The following is a 24,690-nucleotide window of genomic DNA, read 5'->3' on the forward strand; positions in this document are numbered from 1 at the left end:
CTCACAGCTTAGCTCCTCTGAATGAAGCTAAACCACGACGGACACCTGCTGCGGCTCCAAGCGGTATCCATCCAGACAGCACACCAAAAAGGGACATGCCCCTTCTTGACGAGGTTGCAGCTTTAAGCCACCAGCCTGTGAACTGCAGCACTGCCTCTCACTAATAACAATGGGAGGCAGAGACCATGTGGCCGCAACCTGAAATTGGCTGTAGTGTCCATGCCTAAATTCTGCAGGCCAATTCTGCCATGTGAACGGGCCCTAAGAGATGAGTTAGCTAACTGTGAATCTGTCCATTACAAGCACTAAATAATAGAGTAGAGATATAACAAATTAACTGCATTTAAAGGGCATCTGTCAGCAGTTTTGTCCCTATGACACTGGCTGACCTGTTACATGTGCACTTGGCAGCTGAAGACATCTGTGTTGGTCCCATGTTTATATGTGCCCGCACTGCTGAGAAATTATGTTTTAGTATATGCAAATGAGCCTCTAGAAGGAACGGGGGCGTAACCATTACACCTAGGGGCTCTGCTCTCTCCGTAACTGCCGTGCTCTCTACACTTTGATTGACAGGGCCAGGTAGTGAAGACATCATTGCACCTGACCCTGTAAATCAACGTTCAGGTTGTATGGGAGCTATAGAGAGAGCAGAGCCTCTAGGTGCAATGACAATGCCCCCGTTGCTCCTACAGCCTCATTTGCATATATTAACAGATCATTTTTCTCGGTAATGCGGGCACATATGAACATGGGACCAACACAGATGCCCTCAGCTGCCAAGTGCACATGTCAGTTTCATAGGTACAAATCTGCTGACAGATGGCCATTATTATGCTGCTGTACCACTAAAACAATTCTGTAAATGACACATTGTACTTATGGTATACATTAAGGGTACTTTCACACGTGCGGCAGAGGATTCCGGCAGGCAGTTTCGCCGCCGGAAATGCCTGCCGGATCCATCAAAACGTATGCAAACTGATAGCATTTGTCATATGGATCAGGATCCTGATCCGTATGACATATGCATTGAAATGCCGGATCCATCTCTCCGGTGTCATCTGGGAAAAACAGATCCAGCATTTATTTTTTTCACATTTTTTGCTGTCTGAGCACGCGCAGACCGCAATGCCGGATCCATTTTGCCGGAACATGTCAATGGAAAAAAAAGCCAGATCCCGCATTCTGGCAAGTGTTCCGGAATTATCTCTGTACTGAAAAGTCAAAAAGACCGAACTGAAGACATCCTGATGCATCCTGAACAGATTGCTCTCCATTCAGAATGCATGGGAATAAAACTGATCAGTTATTTTCTAGTATTGAGCCCCTAGGACGGAACTCTATGCCGGAAAGGAATAACGCTAGTGTGAAAGTACCCTAAATGTGCTGTATTATACAGGGGTCTCTTGTCATTGGTGGAAGCCAAGGTCAAGCACAGATGTTACCAGTATGGGGAGATTTGAGACACATTGCAGGGGATACATCTCCACTGACTCAGTTATACAGTATGGTCTTGATTTATCATGCCTTCACTCCTTAATTCTGGCTTCAAAAAGTTGCAAAATAGGGATTTTGCAACTTTTTGCATTTTTACACCACTCCAGTTTTGTAAGGTGGATGGAAAAGTGGACATGGTTTGCTATGTTAATGAGTTTCATGCCAGATATATCATTGAGATTTAAAAAAGAAAGTCTCAAAAAAGTTGCAATCTTACTCCAATAAGAAGATGGAGGAGGAAAACTGAAATAGCTTTTCTAGACAAAAGATTTAGGTTTAAGGATAAGAAAAATGTATCAAACAACATTTCTACATTTGATAAATGTGGCATAAAGTGCTCCAACGCAGACTCAAGCAAAACTGACGTCAAGTATTCCCTCATAATAATTCCCCCCCTATGTCTTTGTATTTAAATCAGTGATATATCTGTCCAGAGCAAAATGAAGACGCAGTTAAAATGTATTTGCAGATGTATATCTTCATGTCTATAAAAGAAATGTGACTACCTGTATGGCGTGTGGTGAGCGCAGCGACGTTCTGTAAAATCGAGGATCCATATTTTACGCAGGACCCATGGGCAGCAAAAGCTTGCATTCCTGACCACTGTATACTTATTTATGACACCTGAAGGCTTGTATATCTCCAGCAGGATGACCTCAAAGGAAATACATAAAGCTGATCCAGAATCATTCACTCTGAGTAAAATGCTCAACAATCATCTTGTTATTGTAAGGCCTCATGCACACGACCGTTGTGTGCATCCGTGGCCGTTGTGCCGTTTTCCGTTTTTTTTCACGGACCCATTGACTTTCAATGGGTCCGTGGAAAAATCGGAAAATGCACCGTTTGGCAGCCGCATCCGTGAGCCGTGTTTCCTGGCCGTGAAAAAAATATGACCTGTCCTATTTTTTTCACGGCCAACGGTTCACGGGCCCATTCAAGTCAATGGGTCCGTGAAAGAACACGGATGCACACAAGATTGGCATCCGTGTCCGTGATCCGTGGCCGTAGGTTTTAGTTTCATACAGACGGATCCGAAGATCCGTCTGCATAAAAGCTTTTTCAGAGCTGAGTTTTCACTTCGTGAAAACTCAGATCCGACAGTATATTCTAACACAGAAGCGTTCCCATGGTGATGGGACGCTTCTAGTTAGAATACACTACAAACTGTGTACAAGACTGCCCCCTGCTGCCTGGCAGAACCCGATCTCTTACAGGGGGATATGATAGTGCGGCACCTGAAGGGGTTAATTGTACTATCATATCCCCCTGTAAGAGATCAGGGCTGCCAGGCAGCAGGGGGCAGACCCCCCCCCCTCCCCAGTTTGAATATCATTGTGCGGCCCCCCCCTCCCCTGTTGTTAACTCGTTGGTGGCCAGTGTGCGCACCCCCCTCCCTCCCTCTATTGTTTTAATACATTGGGGCCAGTGTGCGCGCGCCCCCCCCCCCTCCCTCCCTCTATTGTTTTAATACATTGGGGCCAGTGTGCGCACCCCCCAACCCCCCCCCCCTCCCTCCCTCTATTGTAATAATAGCATTGGGGCCAGTGTGCCCCCCCCCGCCCCCCCGAGTGCCCCCCCCATCCCCCGAACATCGGTGGCAGCGGAGTAGAAGATTTTCATACTTACCTGGCTGCTGGCTGCTGCGATGTCTGCGTCCGGCCGGGAGCTCCTCCTACTGGTAAGTGACAGCAATGCGCCGCACAGACCTGTCACTTACCAGTAGGAGGAGCTCCCGGCCGGACACAGAGATCGCAGCAGCCAGCAGCCAGGTAAGTATGAATCTTCTACTCCGCTGCCACCGATGTTCGGGGGATGGGGGGGGCACTCGGGGGGGCGGGGGGGGGGCACACTGGCCCCAATGCTATTATTACAATAGAGGGAGGGAGGGGGGGGGGTTGGGGGGGCGCGCACACTGGCCCCAATGCTATTATTACAATAGAGGGAGGGAGGGGGGGGGGGGGTTGGGGGGGCGCGCACACTGGCCCGAAAGCTATTATTACAATAGAGGGAGGGAGGGAGGGGGGTGCGCACACTGGCCACCAACGAGTTAACAACAGGGGAGGGGGGGCCCACTGGCCACCAATGAGTTAAAAACAGGGGGGGGGGGGTCTGCCCCCTGCTGCCTGGCAGCACCTGCCAGGTAGCAGGGGACAGTCATGTACACAGTTTTTTTGTATATTCTAACCTGAAGCGTCTCCATCACCATGGGAACGCCTCTGTGTTAGAATATACTGTCGGAAATGAGTTTCACGATGTAGCTCATATCCGACAGTATATTCTAACATAGAGGCGTTCCCATGGTGATGGGGACGCTACAAGTTAAAATATACCATCGGATTGGAGAAAACTCCAATCCGATGGTATAACAGAACTCCAGACTTTACATTGAAAGTCAATGGGGACGGATCCGTTTGAAATGGCACCATATTGTGTCAACATCAAACGGATCCGTCCCCATTGACTTGCATTGTAATTCAGGACGGATCCGTTTGGCTCCGCACGGCCAGGCGGACACCAAAACGACTTTTTTTTCATGTCCGTGGATCCTCCAAAAATCAAGGAAGACCCACGGACGGAAAAACGGTCACGGATCACGGACCAACGGAACCCCGTTTTGCGGACCGTGAAAAAAAACGTCCGTGTGCATGAGGCCTTACAAAGCAGATGTGGATTGGCCTCCACTTGAACAGATTTGCACAGAAGAAAATACTTTTTAAAATATTTTTGAAACCTCATCAAGGAAAGTGAATGTTCTTCATTGAATCCCAATGTGTTCTAAATAGAATAGATCCATGAACTTTGTAAATTTATAAAGGGGGCATTAAGTTGCTGCCATACACTTAAGCCTCATGCAGACGTCCGTGAGATACCGGACTGGCATTGCAGGAGAGCACGGTGGCATTGGTTGCTATGACGCCGAGCGCTCCTGCAATGCCAGTCCATTATCTCACGGGCCGTGTTCCACAGACGTCTGCATGAGGCTAGAAGGTTGAGAGTCACTACACAGGCCAATCAAGATAACATCAATAAGGTATCTCTAGTTTACAGCATAAGACTTTACTGCTGTGGAAAGGGAATATTTCTCCAGCACCTGCCACACTTTGAGACAGACTGGCCATCTGGATCTTAAAGGGGTTTAAGATACCCATATTTTCACCCGGCAGCCCCCTGATGTCAGCATCGGAGCATTTCATGCTCCAATGCTCCCTTGCTCTGCGCAGGATCGCGCAGGGAAAGGGCTCTTTTATTTACCATAACACACTGCCGGGTTCACATACTTTTTCCACCTGCACTGTGAATGTTTACATGGTGCGTTCAATAAAAACATGGTAACATTTAATTCTTTGTGTGTTATTAGTTTAAGCAGACTGTGATTGTCTATTGTTGTGACTTAGATGAAGATCAGATCACATTTTATGACCAATTTGTGCAGAAATCCACATCATTCCAGAGGGTTCACATACTTTTTCTTGCAACTGTAGTTAGTAGCCTTAACAAGGATGACTGTACTAATGTCACAGTCTGAAGAATACATATAGATACCAGATAAAATTATAACAGTAACTTTATAAGGGTAAGAATGATAATAGAACATACATGCAGTATACTGAGAACGCAGAAGGATTGCAATAACCAGATATCCTGCAACAATCTTAAGTTATATACCCGGGTATATATATATATATATATATATATAGAAAGAGTCCTGTGCACAATAACTCCAGACGACAGAAGAGATGATCCAGGTGCAGGGGCCCCTGCGGATGACTGTAGATCCAGGACTCTTTCAGATGATAGACAGCCAATCAGAAGATGACGATGATGAAAGGATTTCTTTCAAGCAGCAAACAGGGCAGCAACAGTAGTAGATGCAGGCCTGACTACCCTAACGCTGAGTCCTCAACCTGCCAACTAATCTACCAGTGCAACCGGGCCTCTAACTATCTAGTTGACCATCGGAAGCCTAACCTATCACTACCCTGAACTATATACTGATCCCTAACTACAAATACTAGCTAGATTCTGTGAATATATAAGTAACACAGAGCAAAACTACCGGCTCTGTGTGAGGGAGATGAAGAGGAGCAGGTGGAAATCTATTCTTATACACTCCAGCCGCACTAGCTGATCTTAAAGGGTTTCTGTCATCAGAAAAATCGTTATGTGTCTGGCTGACATTAGCGATGTGGTAATGTCAGCAGAACATAACTGTATGACTTATATCTCCCTGCCTGCCACCGTTCCCTCAAAATAAAGACTTTTATCATATGCTAATGAGCCTCTAGGTGCTAATGGGGCGTTGCTGCAGCACCTAGAGGCTCCGTCTTCTCACCCTTTGGCATGCCCATGTCCAGTTGATTGACGTCCTAGTTCTCCTCTGTGCCTGTAAAATCCCGCGCCTGCACCGTCCCATTTAGCATTCGGCTCAGGCGCAGTGAGTGTAGGACGCTCTCCTGCTGCCGCCTTCACTCACTGTGCCTGCGCTGAATACTAAGGCGCGGGATTTTACGAGCACAGAGGACAACTAGCACGTCAATCAACTGGACATGGGCGTGCCAAAGGGTGAGAAGACGGAGCCTCTAGGTGCTGCAGCAGCGCCCCAGTAGCAGCTAGAGGCTCATTAGCATATGATAAAAGTCTTTATTTTGAGGGACCGGCGGCAGGCAGGGAGTTAAAAATCATAATTATGTTCTGCTGACATTAGCACATCTCTAATGTCAGCCAGATACATAACGATTTTTCTGATGACAGAAACCCTTTAAGGATTTACAGTACAGACCAAAAGTTTGGACACACCTTCTCATTCAGAGAGTTTTCTTTATTTTTATGACTATGAAAATTGTAGATTCACACTGAAGGCATCAAAACTATGAATTAACACATGTGGAATTATATACATAACAAAAAAGTGTGAAAACAACTGAAAATATGTCATATTCTAGGTTCTTCAAAATAGCCACCTTTTGCTTTGATTACTGCTTTGCACACTCTTGGCATTCTCTTGATGAGCTTCAAGAGGTAGTCACCTGAAATGGTCTTCCAACAGTCTTGAAGGAGTTCCCAGAGATGCTTAGCACTTGTTGGCCCTTTTGCCTTCACTCTGCGGTCCAGCTCACCCCAAACCATCTCTATTGGGTTCAGGTCCGGTGACTGTGGAGGCCAGGTCATCTGGCGCAGCACCCCATCACTCTCCTTCATGGTCAAATAGCCCTTACACAGCCTGGAGGTGTGTTTGGGGTCATTGTCCTGTTGAAAAATAAATGATGGTCCAACTAAACGCAAACCGGATGAAATAGCATGCCACTGCAAGATGCTGTGGTAGCCATGCTGGTTCAGTATGCCTTCAATTTTGAATGAATCCCCATCAGTGTCACCAGCAAAGCACCCCCACACCATCACACCTCCTCCTCCATGCTTCACGGTGGGAACCAGGCATGTAGAGTTGCACAAAGACACGGTGGTTGGAACCAAAGATCTCAAATTTGGACTCATCAGACCAAAGCACAGATTTCCGCTGGTCTAATGTCCATTCCTTGTGTTCTTTAGCCCAAACAAGTCTCTTCTGCTTGTTGCCTGTCCTTAGCAGTGGTTTCCTAGCAGATATTCTACATGAAGGTCTGATTCACACAGTCTCCTCCTAACAGTTGTTCTAGAGATTTGTCTGCTGCTAGAACTCTGTGTGGCATTGACCTGGTCTCTAATCTGAGCTGCTGTTAACCTGCGATTTCTGAGGCTGGTGACTCGGATGAACTTATCCTCCGCAGCAGAGGTGACTCTTGGTCTTCCTTTCCTGGGGCGGTCCGCATGTGAGCCAGTTTCTTTGTAGCACTTAATGGTTTTTGTGACTGCACTTGGGGACACTTTCAAAGTTTTCCCAATTTTTCGGACTGACTGACCTTCATTTCTTAAAGTAATGATGGACACTCGTTTTTCTTTACTTAGCTGTTTTTTTCTTGCCATAATACAAATTCTAACAGTCTATTCAGTAGGACTATCAGCTGTGTATCCACCTGACTTCTCCACAACGCAGATAATGGTCCCAACCCCATTTATAAGGCAAGAAATCCCACTTATTAAAGCTGACAGGGCACACCTGTGAAGTGAAAACCATTTCAGGTGACTACCTCTTGAAGCTCATCAAGAGAATGCCAAGAGTGTGCAAAGCAGTAATCATAGCAAAAGATGGCTACTTTGAAGAACCTAGAATATGAAATATTTTCAGTTGTTTCACACTTTTTTGTTATGTATATAATTCCACATGTGTTAATTCATAGTTTTGATGCCTTCAGTGTGAATCTACAATTTTCATAGTCATGAAAATAAAGAAAACTCTTTGAATAAGAAGGTGTGTCCAAACTTTTGGTCTGTACTGTAGATACTGGAAGCTCTGCTTATCTATTCCTCCTTGTTATAAAGATTACAGATGCCACTTGCCTTAGACTTCTGGAGACATACTGTAAGATGTCTCCTTACTGCAGCTCTGTCCCTCATGGCTCTAGCTCACTGTGTTTACAAAACAAACCTTGTACTGAATCTCTGAGGTTTCTGAAGCAAAGCAGCAGGGGCAAAGAGGCTAGATACACTACATCTCAGCAGTATTAGCAGTTCCCTACACAAGCTAAATTAATCCACTTGCCGTAGTTAGCTGTGGCTATTTTTTCTGTTTAACATTACCTCATTCTGAATTCTCCTGATATGTCCTGATACTTTAAATATATATAATTAGGAGGAAATTACATATAATTGAAATATTGTATTTAACAGCACTGCAGCAAATTTGAAATGTAATTTGAAGCACACTGGAATGAAGAATGAAGTTTTCATTGTAGAACATCTGCCATATGATTTAGATTGGAAGTTGACTTATCTATAACAATGACTAGATGTTTGTCAAGTTGCTTGGGGCTAAATAGAAGATGAGGCCAGAAGAATCACAAGACTGAACAGCTTTTAAAGTTTACTTCAACTTTTGAATACACTAAACTGGCCCACAGGGGTACAAGGGAATTATCAGGTGGGCCCCTGAGCATGGTGGGCCCCTAGTCTCCCACCCCCTGCACAAGTGGAACATAACACAATAGACTTACTACACTACATACATATATTCCATGTACAGCACCTGAACCAGCCTATGTTCATAGAAAAAACATGATAGATTATATAAGAAACTCCCCAGTGTATTATTATAGACATGATCAGAGCTGAGATGACTTCTAGGTATAGAGGAAAGCTGCCAGTATCCTCTTCTCCCCAGGACCTACCTTCTCAAAGTGTCTGCAGGGCCCCCCATATTCAATCATCTGGTAGCATCTTGCTGCTGTGTGAGCAGGTAATGTTTGACTGTCTCCGTATTGTGGGCCCGCAAAATAAATTTTACTGGTGGGCCCTAGGCACCCCAGTCCAACACTGGTACTAAATGTCATAAAATGAATATTTGTAATAAACTTTATTTCTTTAAAGGGGTTTTCCAAGATATTATTATTGATAGGTCATCAATATCAGATCGGCAGGGGTCCAACTCCTGGCGCCCCCGCTGATCAGCTGGTTTAAGAGAAGGCCACCCCCTGTGCTAGCGCAGCCTTCCCTTACCAGCTCACTATTGACATTGCAGCGGTAAGCTGCTGTAACTACAAGGTATAAAAAGGGGTTAGGGTAGGAAAGCTTAGGGGTAACAAAAATCACTAGTTCTCCTCCTTATCCTTCCTCCTTCACAGCTTCTTAGTCTCTGAACCAATAAGCAGTAGTGGTATGCTTCTCACGCTAAATCGTAATCTTGAACATCACATGGAACATATGATAAAGCCCGACCCGGGTTTCGCTCCTGCTTTGTCTAGGGAGTTTCAGTTTCACTTTTGGGTATGGGCGGTATTTATCACCACGTCACATCCTCTCACTTTTTATTTCATTGCTAAAAATGCCCTTATAACATTTCCTTGTTATTATGGGCCTCGTTATTATAAATGTGATAACGAGGAGATGTTATAGGGACATTTTTAGCAATGAGATAAAAAGTGAGAGGATGTGACGTGGTGATAAATACCACCCATACAACCCATTTCAGTGAAACTGAAACGCCCCAGACGAAGCAGGAGCGAAACCCGGGTTGGGTTTTTTCATATGTTCCATGTGATGTTCAAGATTATGATTTTGCATGAGAAGCATACCACTACTGCTCATTGGTTCAGAGACTAAGAAGCTGGTAGGAGGAAGGATAAGGCGGAGATTGGAGGAAGCAGAATAAAAAAAAAAAAACTGTGATTTTTGTGTTAACCCCTAAGATTTCCTTTATTGCAGCACAGACCCTAACCCCTTTTTATACAAACCGGATTCCAGAAAAGTTGGGACACTAAACAAATTGTGAATAAAAACTGAATGCAATGATGTGGAGATGGCAAATGTCAATATTTTATTTGTAATAGAACGTAGATGACAGATCAAACGTTTAATCCGAGTAAATGTATCATTTTAAAGGAAAAATACGTTGATTAAAATTTTCACGGTGTCAACAAATCCCCAAAAAGTTGGGACAAGTAGCAATAAGAGGCTGGAAAAAGTATATATAAAAAGAGCTTCTCAGAGTGGCAGTGTCTCTCAGAAGCCAAGATGGGTAGAGGATCATCAATTCCCACAATGTTGCGCAGAAAGATAGTGGAGAAATATCAGAAAGGTGTTACCCAGCGAAAAATTGCAAAGACTTTGCATCTATCATCATCAAATGTGCATAACATCATCCGAAGATTCAGAGAATCTGGAACAATCTCTGTGCGTAAGGGTCAAGGCCGTAAAACCATACTGGATGCCCGTGATCTCCGGGCCCTTAAACGACACTGCACCACAAACAGGAATGCTACTGTAAAGGAAATCACAGAATGGGCTCAGGAATACTTCCAGAAACCATTGTCAGTGAACAGAATCCACCGCCGTTGCCAGCTGAAACTCTACAGTGCAAAGAAGAAGCCATTTCTAAGCAAGATCCACGAGCTCAGGCGTTTTCACTGGGCCAGGGATCATTTAAAATAGAGTGTGGCAAAATGGAAGACTGTTCTGTGGTCAGACAAGTCACGATTCGAAGTTCTTTTTGGAAATCTGGGACGCCATGTCATCCGGACCAAAGAGGACAAGGACAACCCAAGTTGTTATCAATGCTTAGTTCAGAAGCCTGCATCTCTGATGGTATGGGGTTGCATGAGTGCGTGTGGCATGGGCAGCTTGCATGTCTGGAAAGGCACCATCAATGCAGAAAAATATATTCAGGTTCTAGAACAACATATGCTCCCATCCAGACATCATCTCTTTCAGGGAAGACCCCGCATTTTTCAACAAGATAAGACCACATTCTGCATAGGAGAAGGATCCGGGTACTGAAATGGCCAGTCTGCAGTCCAGATCTTTCACCTATAGAGAACATTTGGCGCATCATAAAGAGGAAGGTGCAACAAAGAAGGCCCAAGACGATTGAACAGTTAGAGGCCTGTATTAGACAAGAATGGGAGAGCATTCCTATTTCTAAACTTGAGAAACTGGTCTCCTCGGTCCCCAGACGTCTGTTGAGTGTTGTAAGAAGAAGGGGAGATGCCACACAGTGGTGAAAACGGCCTTGTCCCAACTTTTTGGGGATTTGTTGACACCATGAAATTCTGATTTAACATATTTTCCCCTTAAAATGGTACATTTTCTCAGTTTAAACTTTTGTTCCATGATTTATGTTCTATTCTGAATAAAATATTAGAAGTTGGCACCTCCACATCATTGCATTCAGTTTTTATTCACGATTTGTATAGTGTCCCAACTTTTTGGGAATCCGGTTTGTACGTTTTGGACTGAAAGAAGTGGGGGACATACTTCTACAAAGGCACTACAGCTAATATCAGCACGCAATCTAATATAAAAAACTTTTGTATATTGGTGTAACTAACTGTTCCTCTCCTCTTGGTAATAGTCATGGTGGAGAGGAAGTGCTATTCTCTAGGGAAATCAACTTTATTCTAAGCCTCGAGTGAATCCTTGAGAAGACAGTGTACAGCTACATCCAGCATTTACAGACACTGCTGTGAGGTGAGGGACTATGGCTAAGACACCCATCACCCATAATACTACAGGGCAGGCCAGTACTACACTAGGGCTAAACTGCAGTATCCATCCTGCCTTCATAATCCTTACTGATTCCAGTAAACTGCGTTTGGAAATTGCTGCTGATGAATGTATTTGAAGTTCTACACTTGGTAAAAGAGATAAGAAAGAGATTTTTAGACATTTACTTCTGGCCTCATTGTTCACCATTACATTTCCACTGCACTGATCCCCAGGGAGCAACGGCCTGCGGGAGTACATCATGACACAATACTGACACAGAAACCTGTACGTCGCTCACTGCTGCCCCACAGTGCAATCTGTACACGAGTACATCAGTAGAGTATGAGTCTATGGATTTCAAAGCACTATAGACACTGGAACTTCAGGTACCTTTCATAAGCAGAATATATATTTACAGTTGTGCCTGCGCTGTCGCTGTTACGTTTTCTCTGTGTGCACTAAGGCAGACAGAGCCACTGCTGGGTACCTGATTGGATGACGGCTGCTCCGATCCAATGTAGTGTAAACGGTAAAGGGAATGAACAAACTAATGTTCGGTACCAGCGCTGGAATTAAATTTAGGTTAATGATTTACCTTATACCTATGTGGAGTTTGATCAGTGGTTGTCTGTCGACTGTCTGGTATGGCAACAGGATACAGTAACTTTTGCAGCGCTTCTTTAGAAGATTTCTTCCTGCTCAACCTCAGAGCGTGTACGCCGCCCCGGCCGGTGGCTGGCGCGCACGCGAGGGAGCTGTGATGGTGCAAGGTTCCGGGACGTGCGGCGTGACGTCACGACTGTCCTACGGGGTAAGCCAGAGACCAAAAGATCCTACGCGTTTCGAAACCTACGGGTTTCTTCGTCAGGGATGGTTGTTCTAACTGTGCTCTGGGTTTAAGTAGGTGCCCGGTCCCTATGGCAGCTGCTCAAAGTTAATTCATCAAATCATCCTGATGAGATATTATATAAGATCCCAAATGGATAGAGCGTGGCATCTACCTAATTAAGGTAAACATCAATTAGATTTTAAAATGTTGATGTCTAGAATGCAAATAATTCCATCTCTCGGTTCAGACCGTTAGGTGCCAGAGAGTTCAATCTGAACATCCATTTACTTTCACATCTCGACAATTGTCTAATAACATCTCCACCTCTCGGATTTATTTTATTTTTTCAATACCCCCAAAAAAAGAACCGAAAAAACTGCCTGCGTGATATTGGGTATAGTGGCGGGACAGAGGGTGACCGTCATATTTTTTCTTTATGTTATTGAGATGTTCCCCCATCCTAGTTTTCAGTTCACGTTTGGTTCGACCCACATATATTTTTAAACATGGGCATTTAATGAAGTATATCACGCCTCGAGTATTACATGAAATATATTGGTTGATTTTGTATTTATGATGATTGTCCCCTATTTCTGTTATGGGGAATTTAGTTATGCCATGTTTAATTTTTTTACAGTTATTACATATTTTGCATGGGAAGAAACCTTTGTGTGTCAGGTGATTTATTTTCTTGGTTTGGGGCAATCTCACAGTGGGCGCTACCATAGTGCACAAGCTTAGTGCTTTTCTGAAGATGAATGTGGGATTTTTTGGGATCCTATCACCTATTAATTTGTCTTGTCGCAACATTTCCCAATGTTTCTTAACAATTCTTTTAAGGATTATTGCCCCTTCATTATAACTAGTAATTATGGGGATCTTTATAGGGGCATCAGTACATTGGTTCGTAATAAGTTGTTTAGGGTCCTGCACTTTGTTCTTCAATAAAGTGTTGCGATCTACCTCTCTAATTTGTTTAATGGTAGGTTCCAAATCATCCATTTTGTATCCTTTTTCCATAAATTTAATATTAAGATCTCTAGTTTCCTTGTCAAAATGACCAATATTTGTGCAATTCCTGCGTAACCTGATGTATTGGCTACGAGGAATATTCGTAAGCCACATGGGTAGATGGCAGCTTTTAAGGGGAATGTAACTGTTGCAGTCCGTGGGCTTACAGTAAGTCTTTGTGTGGATCTGCCCTTCCTCAATATATATAGTTAGGTCTAAAAAGTTCACCTGCTCTTTACTATATATTGGTAAAAATTCTAGATAAAATTCATTTTTATTTAAATTAATTAAAAAATGGTTCAGATCCGATTCCCCGCCCTTCCAGATAAAAACAATATCATCGATAAAACGTCTCCATAGGACCAGATTCGCACCGAGTCTGCCTTCTGGGAAGATGGCGGTGTCCTCCCAGTGGCCCATATATAGATTTGCGAAACTCGGCGCGAATCTGGTCCCCATCGCAGTACCCCACGTCTGCAAATAAAAATCCTGGTTGAATTTAAAATAATTATGTGTGAGGATAAAACTGATACAGTCGCCAGTAAATTCTATTTGTTCCTTCGGCATATTACCATCTTTTTCTAAAAAATATTCAGTCGCTGTCCTTCCTTTTGTGTTTTCAATTACAGTGTATAGGGAGGTGACATCCAGGGTCCCCAGGATATAGTCATCCTCCCATTTGATATCTTCCAGAAGTTGTAGAATATGTTTGGTGTCTTTTAAATATGCCGGAAGTTTCTGAACATGATCCTGTAATAGGGTGTCCACATATTTGGAAAGGTTGGCCGTCAAACTATCTATCCCTGAGATGATCGGTCGACCAGGAGGGTTAATTAAATTTTTATGTATTTTCGGCAAATAATAAAATATAGGGATTTTGGGACATTGGTTATTAATAAATTGTGCTTCCTCACCTGTTAAAATACCTTTTAGTTTGCCTTTTTTAATAAGGGATCCAAGTTTTTGTTTGTATGTATTAGTAGGATCAAAGCTCAATTTTTTATAAGTCTTTGTATCACTGAGGAGTCGTTTTGATTCACTGAGATAGGAATCCTCATCTAAAATAACAATACCCCCCCCCCTTTGTCTGCGGGCCTAATCACAATTTGATTGTTAGTTTGTAGTGTCCCAATAGCCTTTTTCTCCCATGGGGACAAATTTTGAGGGCCCGTTCGTTTACTATTGGGATTGATTTTGCGTAAATCTCTCAGTACCAAGGCTTGAAATGCATTAAAAGCGTCAGAATATTCACCTAGAGGGTTAAAATGAGATTTCGGTCTCAGCGTAGTATGTAAGGGAGTCCTACTTAAAGTACCTGTATTGGCAACAGTTTGTTGTCCCATGTCGGTATAAAGATTATTGTTGGATCCTATAGATGGTATTACGTCAACCTTTGGTATAATTTTGTCGATGTTGGGACACGTATTGGTATTCATTTTTAGAAAGTATTTCTTTAAGGCTAAATTTCTCAAAATTTTTTAATACCTACAAATGCATAAAAGGGGCAAAATTTTGAGGTGGGAGCAAATTTGAGACCTTTATCCAACAACGCCAGCTCATTATCCTTCAGGGTATAGCGACTGAGATTATATATACCCTGCCCTCTCTTACGTTTAATTTCTAGTTTCCTGGTTAGTCCTTTCCCTCTCGTGCCTCTTTTTGTTTTTTTCTTTGTGAAGGTCTTGCCTGGAAAAAATCCCTTTTTACTGTCTTTCTTTTCGTTTTTATTATGTTGTCTATTTTTAGGGATTTATCTTTAACTCGTCTATTGGTGTTCCTCTTTAATATTGAGCTATAACTATGTGGCATTTGATGGTGTGTGTCATTGGTTATTTCTTCCTGGTGAGATAGGACGCCATTGTACACCTGTTCTCCTATAATATTGGAATCATCGTTACTATGATCTTCATCCAGTGATTCCAATATATCATACCGGTTGCTGGTTGGTGGCCCTTATCATTACATTCGGAATTAAGGGCTGTTGTTCAGATATATTCTCGCTGATAGATGTATTATCCATATTAGACTTAGTTATAGATTGTCTGTTGGATCTTATTGACCCTATATTGGTGGAACAGTCATTTGTATCGTCATCATAGACAGAAAAATCACTGAAATCGGAATTGTGGTCCTCACACATAGTCTTCTTTATTGATTTATTTACGCTATGTTCTGTGTTAATTGCAGTCCCGTCTTTGGTTACTATTGATGTTACTAGGTCCCTATCAAATTTTTTGATTTTCATATTCATGATTTCATTCTCTTTCTTCCCATGCAAAATATGTAATAACTGTAAAAAAATTAAACATGGCATAACTAAATTCCCCATAACAGAAATAGGGGACAATCATCATAAATACAAAATCAACCAATATATTTCATGTAATACTCGAGGCGTGATATACTTCATTAAATGCCCATGTTTAAAAATATATGTGGGTCGAACCAAACGTGAACTGAAAACTAGGATGGGGGAACATCTCAATAACAAAGAAAAAATATGACGGTCACCCTCTGTCCCGCCACTATACCCAATATCACGCAGGCAGTTTTTTCGGTTCTTTTTTTGGGGGTATTGAAAAAATAAAATCAAATCCGAGAGGTGGAGATGTTATTAGACAATTGTCGAGATGTGAAAGTAAATGGATGTTCAGATTGAACTCTCTGGCACCTAACGGTCTGAACCGAGAGATGGAATTATTTGCATTCTAGACATCAACATTTTAAAATCTAATTGATGTTTACCTTAATTAGGTAGATGCCACGCTCTATCCATTTGGGATCTTATATAATATCTCATCAGGATGATTTGATGAATTAACTTTGAGCAGCTGCCATAGGGACCGGGCACCTACTTAAACCCAGAGCACAGTTAGAACAACTATCCCTGACGAAGAAACCCGTAGGTTTCGAAACGCGTAGGATCTTTTGGTCTCTGGCTTACCCCGTAGGACAGTCGTGACGTCACGCCGCACGTCCCGGAACCCTGCACCATCACAGCTCCCTCGCGTGCGCGCCAGCCACCGGCCGGGGCGGCGTACACGCTCTGAGGTTGAGCAGGAAGAAATCTTCTAAAGAAGCGCTGCAAAAGTTACTGTATCCTGTTGCCATACCAGACAGTCGACAGACAACCACTGATCAAACTCCACATAGGTATAAGGTAAATCATTAACCTAAATTTAATTCCAGCGCTGGTACCGAACATTAGTTTGTTCATTCCCTTTACCTTTCATAAGCAAATGTAAAGAAATATATAGTACTGTATATTACACATTTTTATAATTTAACAAACCTTATGACATAGAACAGGTTTTAATCATGTATATTTGAAAGTTTAGGTAAGCTTTGAGTATTTGCTCCTAAATCCATATCTTTGGGATAACCACAATTTGCAATGACAAGATCACCCAAGACTGGAATGTAGGAGTCATCTCTTAGTAAAGGTTGTGGTATAATAATCCCTGAAATGGAATTGGGTAATGAGATAACCCAATAAAATATTAATTGTTGTCTAATATACTGGTGGCTGCAAAAGTAAGAGGAGGTGTAGGAAGAGGAAAGCATCTGCTAATGTCATGGTGGGGAGTGGGGGAAACCCCCCACCATACAATGTCAGGTGTAGAGGGGAAGCAGCTGTGCCGGGATCAGGGAGCAGGTCACCTCCTATTGCGTCACACCACATACCTAACCCCACACCACATACCTAACCCCACACCAAACATACACCACATGTAAGGGAGGGAAGACATAGCTGGAGAATCCAAGATGACATCACAGATGACATCGATGTCCTACAAGGTGGCCCCTCCAACGATGGCTGGAGTACCACTGACTCCAGCCAGGAAGCCACAGGTAATTTCCACAAAGTAGCCACACCCAGGACACACCTAAATCTCCACCAGCTAGAAGATTAACCCCTAGCACACCAAACAGCAGGAAGACACACCTTTAAAGGGGAAGTGCGCGTGCAAACCGAAAACTACACATTGCCCCTGGCAACCAGTCTGCACGGCAACCGTGTCACGGTCAAACAACAATATGACCATGACAGCTAAATGGTGAGTTATAGATATGAGTTTATAACCAAGAACCGTTTTATATAATGATGCATATACATGTATTAGTATATCACTATATAAATACTATATACAGCACTGTTTTAGGAGACTTTATCCGTCATGGATAAACAAAAACGCTTCCGTTCTGATAATACAACCGCCTGCATCCGTTATGAACGGATCAAGTTGTAATATCTTTAACATAGCCAAGGCAGATCCATCATGAACACCATTAAAAGTCAATGGGGGACGGATCAGTTTTATATTGTGTCAGAGAAAACGTATCCGTCCCCATTGACTTACATTGTGGGTCATGATGGATCTTTCTAGCTCTGCACCACATCGTGGACAGAAAAATGCTGCTTGCAGGGTTATTCTGTCCGCGATGGGGACTCAACCAAACTGAACGGAATGCATTCTGGTGCACTCCGTTCCCTTTAGTTCAGTTTTGTCCCCATTGACAATGAATAGGGACAAAACGGAAGCATTTTCCCCCGCTATTGAGATCCTATGACGGATCTTAATAGAGAAAAGGGAAAACGCAAGTGTGAAAGTAGTCTTAGTCATAGGCACCAGACCGGAAATTCAGACCTGTCATTTACATATGCAGTGAGCACACATCGCGGATCGGGTTGACAGATTACTGGGGGGGGGGGTTGGAGAAGATCCAGCAGTCACAAGAAAGGGAGCGGGAGATTAGGGAGGTAAACAAGTGGCTCAAGAACTGGTGTAGGAATGAGGGGTTTGGGTTCCTGGAGAACTGGGCTGACTTCTCTGTCGGCAACAGGCTCTATCGTAGGGATGGGCTGCACCTCAATGGCGAAGGGGCAGCTGTTTTGGGGGAGTGTTTAAACAAAGGACTGAGGGGGAGGGTAATTACATTATAGGAGGGGAAGATAGTGCAGATAGAGACCTGGGGCAAGGTAATGGAACTGAGGGAGGAATGGAAGGAGGGACTAGAACAGTTCATAAGGAAAGGTGTAGGGTAAAAAATATACATGAACCTCTCTATTGTATGTATACTAATGCCAGAAGCCTGACTAATAAAACTGGTGAACTGGAATTAGTGATATGTGAGGAGGACTATAGTGGGAATAGCTGAGACATGGCTGGATGATAGTTATGACTGGGCGGTTAATGTTCAGGGTTACAGTCTGTTTAGAAAGGATCATCAAAACGAGAAAGGGGGAGGGGTTTGCCTTTATGTAAAGTCCTGTCTAAAGCCCACACTCCCGAAATATATAATATATAATATAAGTGAGGGACATGAACATGTGGAGTCCCTGTGGGTAGAAATACATGGAGATAAAAACAATAATAAAATACTAATGGAAGTTTATTATAAGCCACCTAATATACCAGAGTCCACTGAAAATCTACTTCTAAATAAAATAGACAAGGCGGCAAGTCATAATGAGGTCGTAATTTGGGGGGCTTCAACTACCCAGATATAGACTGGGAAACTGAAACCTGTACATCTCATAAAGGAAACAGGTTCTTGGCAATATCCAAAGACAATTACCTTTCCCAATTGGTTCAGGACCCGACTAGAGGGACGGCCATATTGGACTTAGTATTAATCAATAGACCTGACAGAAGAACAGACGTGCAGGTTGGGGGACACCTGGGAAATAGTGACCATAAAGTAATAACCTTCGAATTGTCATTCAGAAGATTGTTTCTTCAGGGAGGTACAAAAATACCAAACTTCAAGAAAGCAAAAGTAGCCAACTAAAAAAGGCCATATGCCTAACCAACTTGGAAAAAATCCTAAAAATAAAAATACAGCCACAAAATTGGATATTTTTTAAAACACCCTAAAATCTAATTGTGAGAGGTACATATCTTATAGGAATAAAAGATTAAGGCACAATAAAAAAACAATGTGGATAAATAGAAATGTAAAGAAATCAATAAATGACAAAAAGAAAGCATTTAAATCGCTAAAACAGGAGGGTAGCTAGGAAGCATTGAGTAACTATAAAGAAAAAAATAGAATATGTAAAAGACAAATAAAAGCTAGAGACCGAGAGATTAATTTCCAAAGAGAGTAAAACTAACCCTAAAATGTTCTTCAATTATATAAATGGTAAAAAGTATAAATCTGAAGGTGTCGACCCTCTACAGAGTGACGAGGGGGGAATTGCAGAGAGCGATGACGAGAAAGCAAAGCTATTACATTTTTTTTCTCCACTGTATTCACTGAAGAAAATAAACTGTCAGAAGAAATGCAGAATATGAAAGTAAATTCCCCATTAAAAGTGCCCTGTTTGACCCAAGAAGATGTACAGCGGTGTCTTAAAAAGATTAAAATTTACAAATTGCCGGACCAGATGGCATACACCCCTGTATCCTAAGAGAATTAAGTGATGTCATAGCCAGACCCTTATTTCTGATATTTAAACACTCTATACTGTCAGGGAGTGTTCCACAGAATTGGCGCACAGCAAATGTGGTGCCAATATTCAAAAAGAGTCCAAAAACAGAGCCCGGAAACTATAGTCTGGTAAGTTTAACATCTGTCATGGGTAAACTGTTTGAAGGTTTTCTAAGAGATGATATCTTGGAGTACCTCAATGAAAATAAGAAAATAACACGATATCAGCATGGCTTCATGATGGATCGGTCATGTCAAACTAATTTAATCAGTTTCTATGAGAAGCTAAGTTTTAGACTTGACAGCGGCGAATCAATGGATGTCGTATATCTGGACTTCTCTAAAGCATTTGACACTGTACCACATAAAAAGTTGGTATATAAAATGAAAAATGCTTGGACTGGGAGAAAATGTCTGTATGTGGGTAAGTAACTGGCTCAGTGATAGAAAACAGAGGGTGGTTATTACCAGTACACACTCAGATTAGGTCACTGTCACTAGTGGGGTACCTCAGGGGTCAGTATTGGGCCCTATTCTCTTTAATATATTTATTAATGATCTTGTAGAAGGCTTGCACAGTAAAATATACATTTTTGCAGTTGACACTAAACTGTGTAAAGTAATTAACACTGAAGAGGACAGCATACTACTACAGAGGGATCTGGATAGATTGGAGGCTTGGGCAGATAAGTGGCGGGTGAGGTTTAACACTGACAAATGTGAGGTTATGCACATGGGAAGGAATAATGCAAATCACCAGTACATACTAAACGGTAAAACACTGTGTAAGGCTACTTTCACACTTACGTTTTGGGCGGATCCATCATGGATCTGCAAAAACTGATCCCTTACAAATATATAACTGCATGCATCCCTCATGAACGGATCCGTTTGCATTATCTGTAACATAGCCAAGACATATCTGTCATGAACTCCATTGAAAGTCAATGCGAGACAGATCCGTTTTCTGTTGTGTCAGATTGTGTCAGAGAAAACGAATCCATCCCCATTGACTTACATTGTGTGCCAGGACGGATCTGTTTGGCTCAGTTTCGTCAAGCAAACAGCAAAACGCTGCAGGCAGCATTTTGGTGTCCGCCTCCAGAGTGGAATGGAGACTGATCGGAGGCAAACTGATGCATTCTGAGCGGATCATTTACCATTCAGAATGCATTAGTGCAAAACTGATCCGTTTTAGACCGCTTGTGAGAAAGCAAAAACACGAGTGTGAAAGTAGCCTTACACTGATATGGACCTAGAATTTTTGGTGAACAGCAAACTAAGCTGTAGAAACCAGTGTCAGGTAGCCACTGCCAAGGCCAATAAGATAATGGGTTGCATCAAAAGGGGCGCAGATGCCCGTGATGAGAACATAGTCCTACCACTTTACAGATCACTATTTAGACCACACATGGAGTACTGTGTACAGTTCTGGGCTCCTGTGAACAAGGCAGACATAGCAGAGCTGGAGAGGGTCCAGAGGAGAGCAACTAAAGTAATAACTGGAATGGGTGGACTACAGTACCCTGAAAGATTATCAGAATTAGGGTTATTCACTTCAGAAAATATATGACTCAGGGGAGATCTAATAACTATGTATAAGGGTACTTTCACACTTGCGTTTTTCTTTTGCGGCATAGAGTTCTGTCACAGGGGCTCTATACCAGAAAAGAACTGATCAGTTTTATCCCCATGGATTCTGAATGGAGAGTAATCCGTTCAGTTTGCATCAGGATGTCTTCAGTTCAGTCGTTTTGACTGATCAGGCAAAAGAGAAAACCGCAGCATGCTACGGTTTTCTCTCCGGCAAAAAAAAAGACTTGCCTGAATTCCGGATCCGGCATTTTTTCCCATAGGAATGTATTAGCGCTGGATCCGGCATTCAGAATACCGGATCAGTCGTTCCGGCATGCGCATGCGCAGATCGGAAAAAAATGTGAAAAAATGTACAAGACGGATCCGTCGGTCCGCATGACAAGTGGAGAGTTGGATCCATCCTTGCAATGCATTTGTGAGACGGATCCGCATCCGGATCTGTCTCACAAATGCTTTCAGTCAGCGGCAGATCGGCGGATCCGGCGGGCAGTTCCAACGACGGAACTGCCCGCTGGATCACACTGCTGCAAGTGTGAAAGTACCCTAAATATTGGCTTCTACCTCAGTTTTTTTTTTGCCTTCCTCTGGATCAACTTGCAGGATAACAGGCTGAACTGGATGGACAGATGTATTTTTTCAGCCTTATAAACAATATTACTATGTTACACTGTAAGAACCATTTTTTCCTTTCTTCTTTCCGTTCTTTCTTTCTTCGATCCCTCCCTTCCCTTATTTTTATTTTTTTTACATATATTGGTATTTTCAATTTTTTTTTTATTTTTCTAAAAAAATAAGCTTCCAATACTATGTGATAGCCCCTTTTTAAAGAGTACTTGTAACATCTCCTAAAATGTCATTAATTTATAAACTTCTAGCAGGAATAATATAGGGATGGCATAACAAAGGGTTATATGTAAAAAAAATGGAATGGTTCCTATCTGCTTCAAGTTTACAGCTGACAACCTTCCCTGGGGTGGCCATATTGGAGATATTTATCGTCTCCTGAACTTTAAGACACACACTACCCGAAACCGATCTGTGTGATCAGTACAGGCAGAAGAGGAGGCTGAACGATTGCTTAGCTCATGGAGATGGCTGTGAGAAACAAGGCCTTCCCCATGCTTAAGGTCCACAGGCAGCAGGAAAGGAGATGAAAGCTCCTACTAGCTACAGCTTGAAGGCCTTTTATGACTTCACAAGTAGGAGAAGCCAGAATAGGAAGAAGAAAAGGACTCTACGGTGGTTACTGAACTGTTCCTATAATTTGTAATGTTTTAAAAATATATATATTGGATCAGATGTTTATTAATATGTGTAGGTGTGCTGTGCATACAGCAGTCCTATGTTTGTAGCTACTGTGCAGGTAGCGATGTTGTGTATTTTGCACAGCTGTGTGTATAGTGTGTGTGCTGCAGAGTTGTGTATGCTTGTCTTGGTGTTGTCCCATGCTCCATATCTTAGTTGAAGACAATTGGAAGAGGAGGAGAACAGAACGTGGTAGCTATTGATGGTTACCACAAAGGGACAGCTTCTGAGGAGTTATTTGGTAGAGCTGTGTGTGTATAGACTGTGTGCATTTGTATAATGTCATAACTATTGGGAGAGAAACATAAATAACAGCAGAACAAGAATGGCAACACACAACAGAACAAAATAGTAGAGGCACATGACAGTAGACACATTTACTTGGATAGCGCCATTTAATGACGTGACCATATGCACCATGGCTATTTGTTTCAATAGCAGTGGTGGACTGGCCATAGACCCTACAGGGAATTTTACCTGTAGGCTGATGCCCATAGGGCCCCCCGAGCCCTTTTCACTGCTGCTGGCCTGGAACCTACTACTGGGGGAACTATAGGGGTCATTATTAGAGGAAGTCCTGGCAGCATGCTAAAGGTAGGGCACGCTTAGTGTTGTGGCCCACACCTCACCTCCTAAGTCCCCTGCTCCATATCTTAATTGGAGACGATTGGAAGAGGAGGACAGAACGTGGCAGCTATTGATGGAAAACACTTTCTCTACATGATAAATGCCATTTGCTGAAGTAAGACAACCCTTTAACATGAGCTGGCTGTAAACAAAAACAAAAAACTTTCCCCATGACTATTAAAGTTAGTGACATTAAAGGGTTTCTACCACTTCGGTGTCACATATTTGGCTGTCAGACACTAGCGATCCGCTAGTGTCTGCTCTGCCCAACCATCCTAATATAATTGCTTTTGGGGCAGCCGTTTTGCTAAAAAAAGAACTTTTATTAATATGCTAATGAGCCTCTAGGTGCTATGGGGGCGTCATTAGCACCTAGAGGCTCCGTCTACCTTCAGAAACTGCCGCCGCCCAGCGCGTCCCTCCAGCCCGCCCATCTCCTCCTGAATGCAATCCTCCTTGTGAGCGCCTGTATTCGGCGCATGCGCAGTGAATGTCTGACAGCTTCCCTGCTCAGACATCTCCACTGCGCCTGTTCCTCGGAGCACTATGGCGTCATCGCGCAGGCGCAGTGGAGATGTCTGAGCAAGGAATCTGCAGGTTAATACAAATACAGTGATACCAAACTTGTATAAAAAAAAAGAAAAAAAAATTCTTTGCATCGCCATTTTCTGACATCCATAACTTTTTTATATTTCCATCCACAGAGCTGTATGAGTGCTTGTTTTTTGCAGGATGAACTGTAGTTTTTATTGGTACCATATTTGTGGTACATATATCTTTTACGTTATGAATTTTTTTTTGGGGGGGAAGGTGATTTAAAAATGGTGAATCGTGTGGTTTTGTCTTATTCACCCTAATCTATCAGGGTGAATGAGATTTTTTCACTATCCCTGCTGCGCTGTGCTTTGTGCACACAGCAGCAGTGAGCTTACCATGGCAGGCCTGGAGGGTTTCGCAAGTGTCCAGGCTGCCATAGTAACTGATAGGAGCCCTGCGATTTCTCTGCAGGGGCTTCAATCGGAAGGCAGAGGAAGCAGCATCCCTCTGCCTTACCTCACAGGTTCTGCAATCAGAGTTGATCATGGAACCTGAGGGGCTAAGAGACGGGGGTTCAGCGGGATCGCCATTCCCTGTCATTGCGGCCGAGTGTCTGCTGTATGATACAGCTGGCACTCGCCGTGTATGGAGTGAGCTCACGAATGCAGCCCACTCCATACATTCCCTCAACCACAGTGTCACGGCCATGACCGTGACTCCTTAACCGCATGCGGTTGCCTGCGGTTTAGTTTGGGTGGTCAACCACAGGTGAG

Source organism: Bufo gargarizans, chromosome 3, assembly GCF_014858855.1.
Source record: "Bufo gargarizans isolate SCDJY-AF-19 chromosome 3, ASM1485885v1, whole genome shotgun sequence".
Taxonomy (NCBI): domain Eukaryota; kingdom Metazoa; phylum Chordata; class Amphibia; order Anura; family Bufonidae; genus Bufo; species Bufo gargarizans.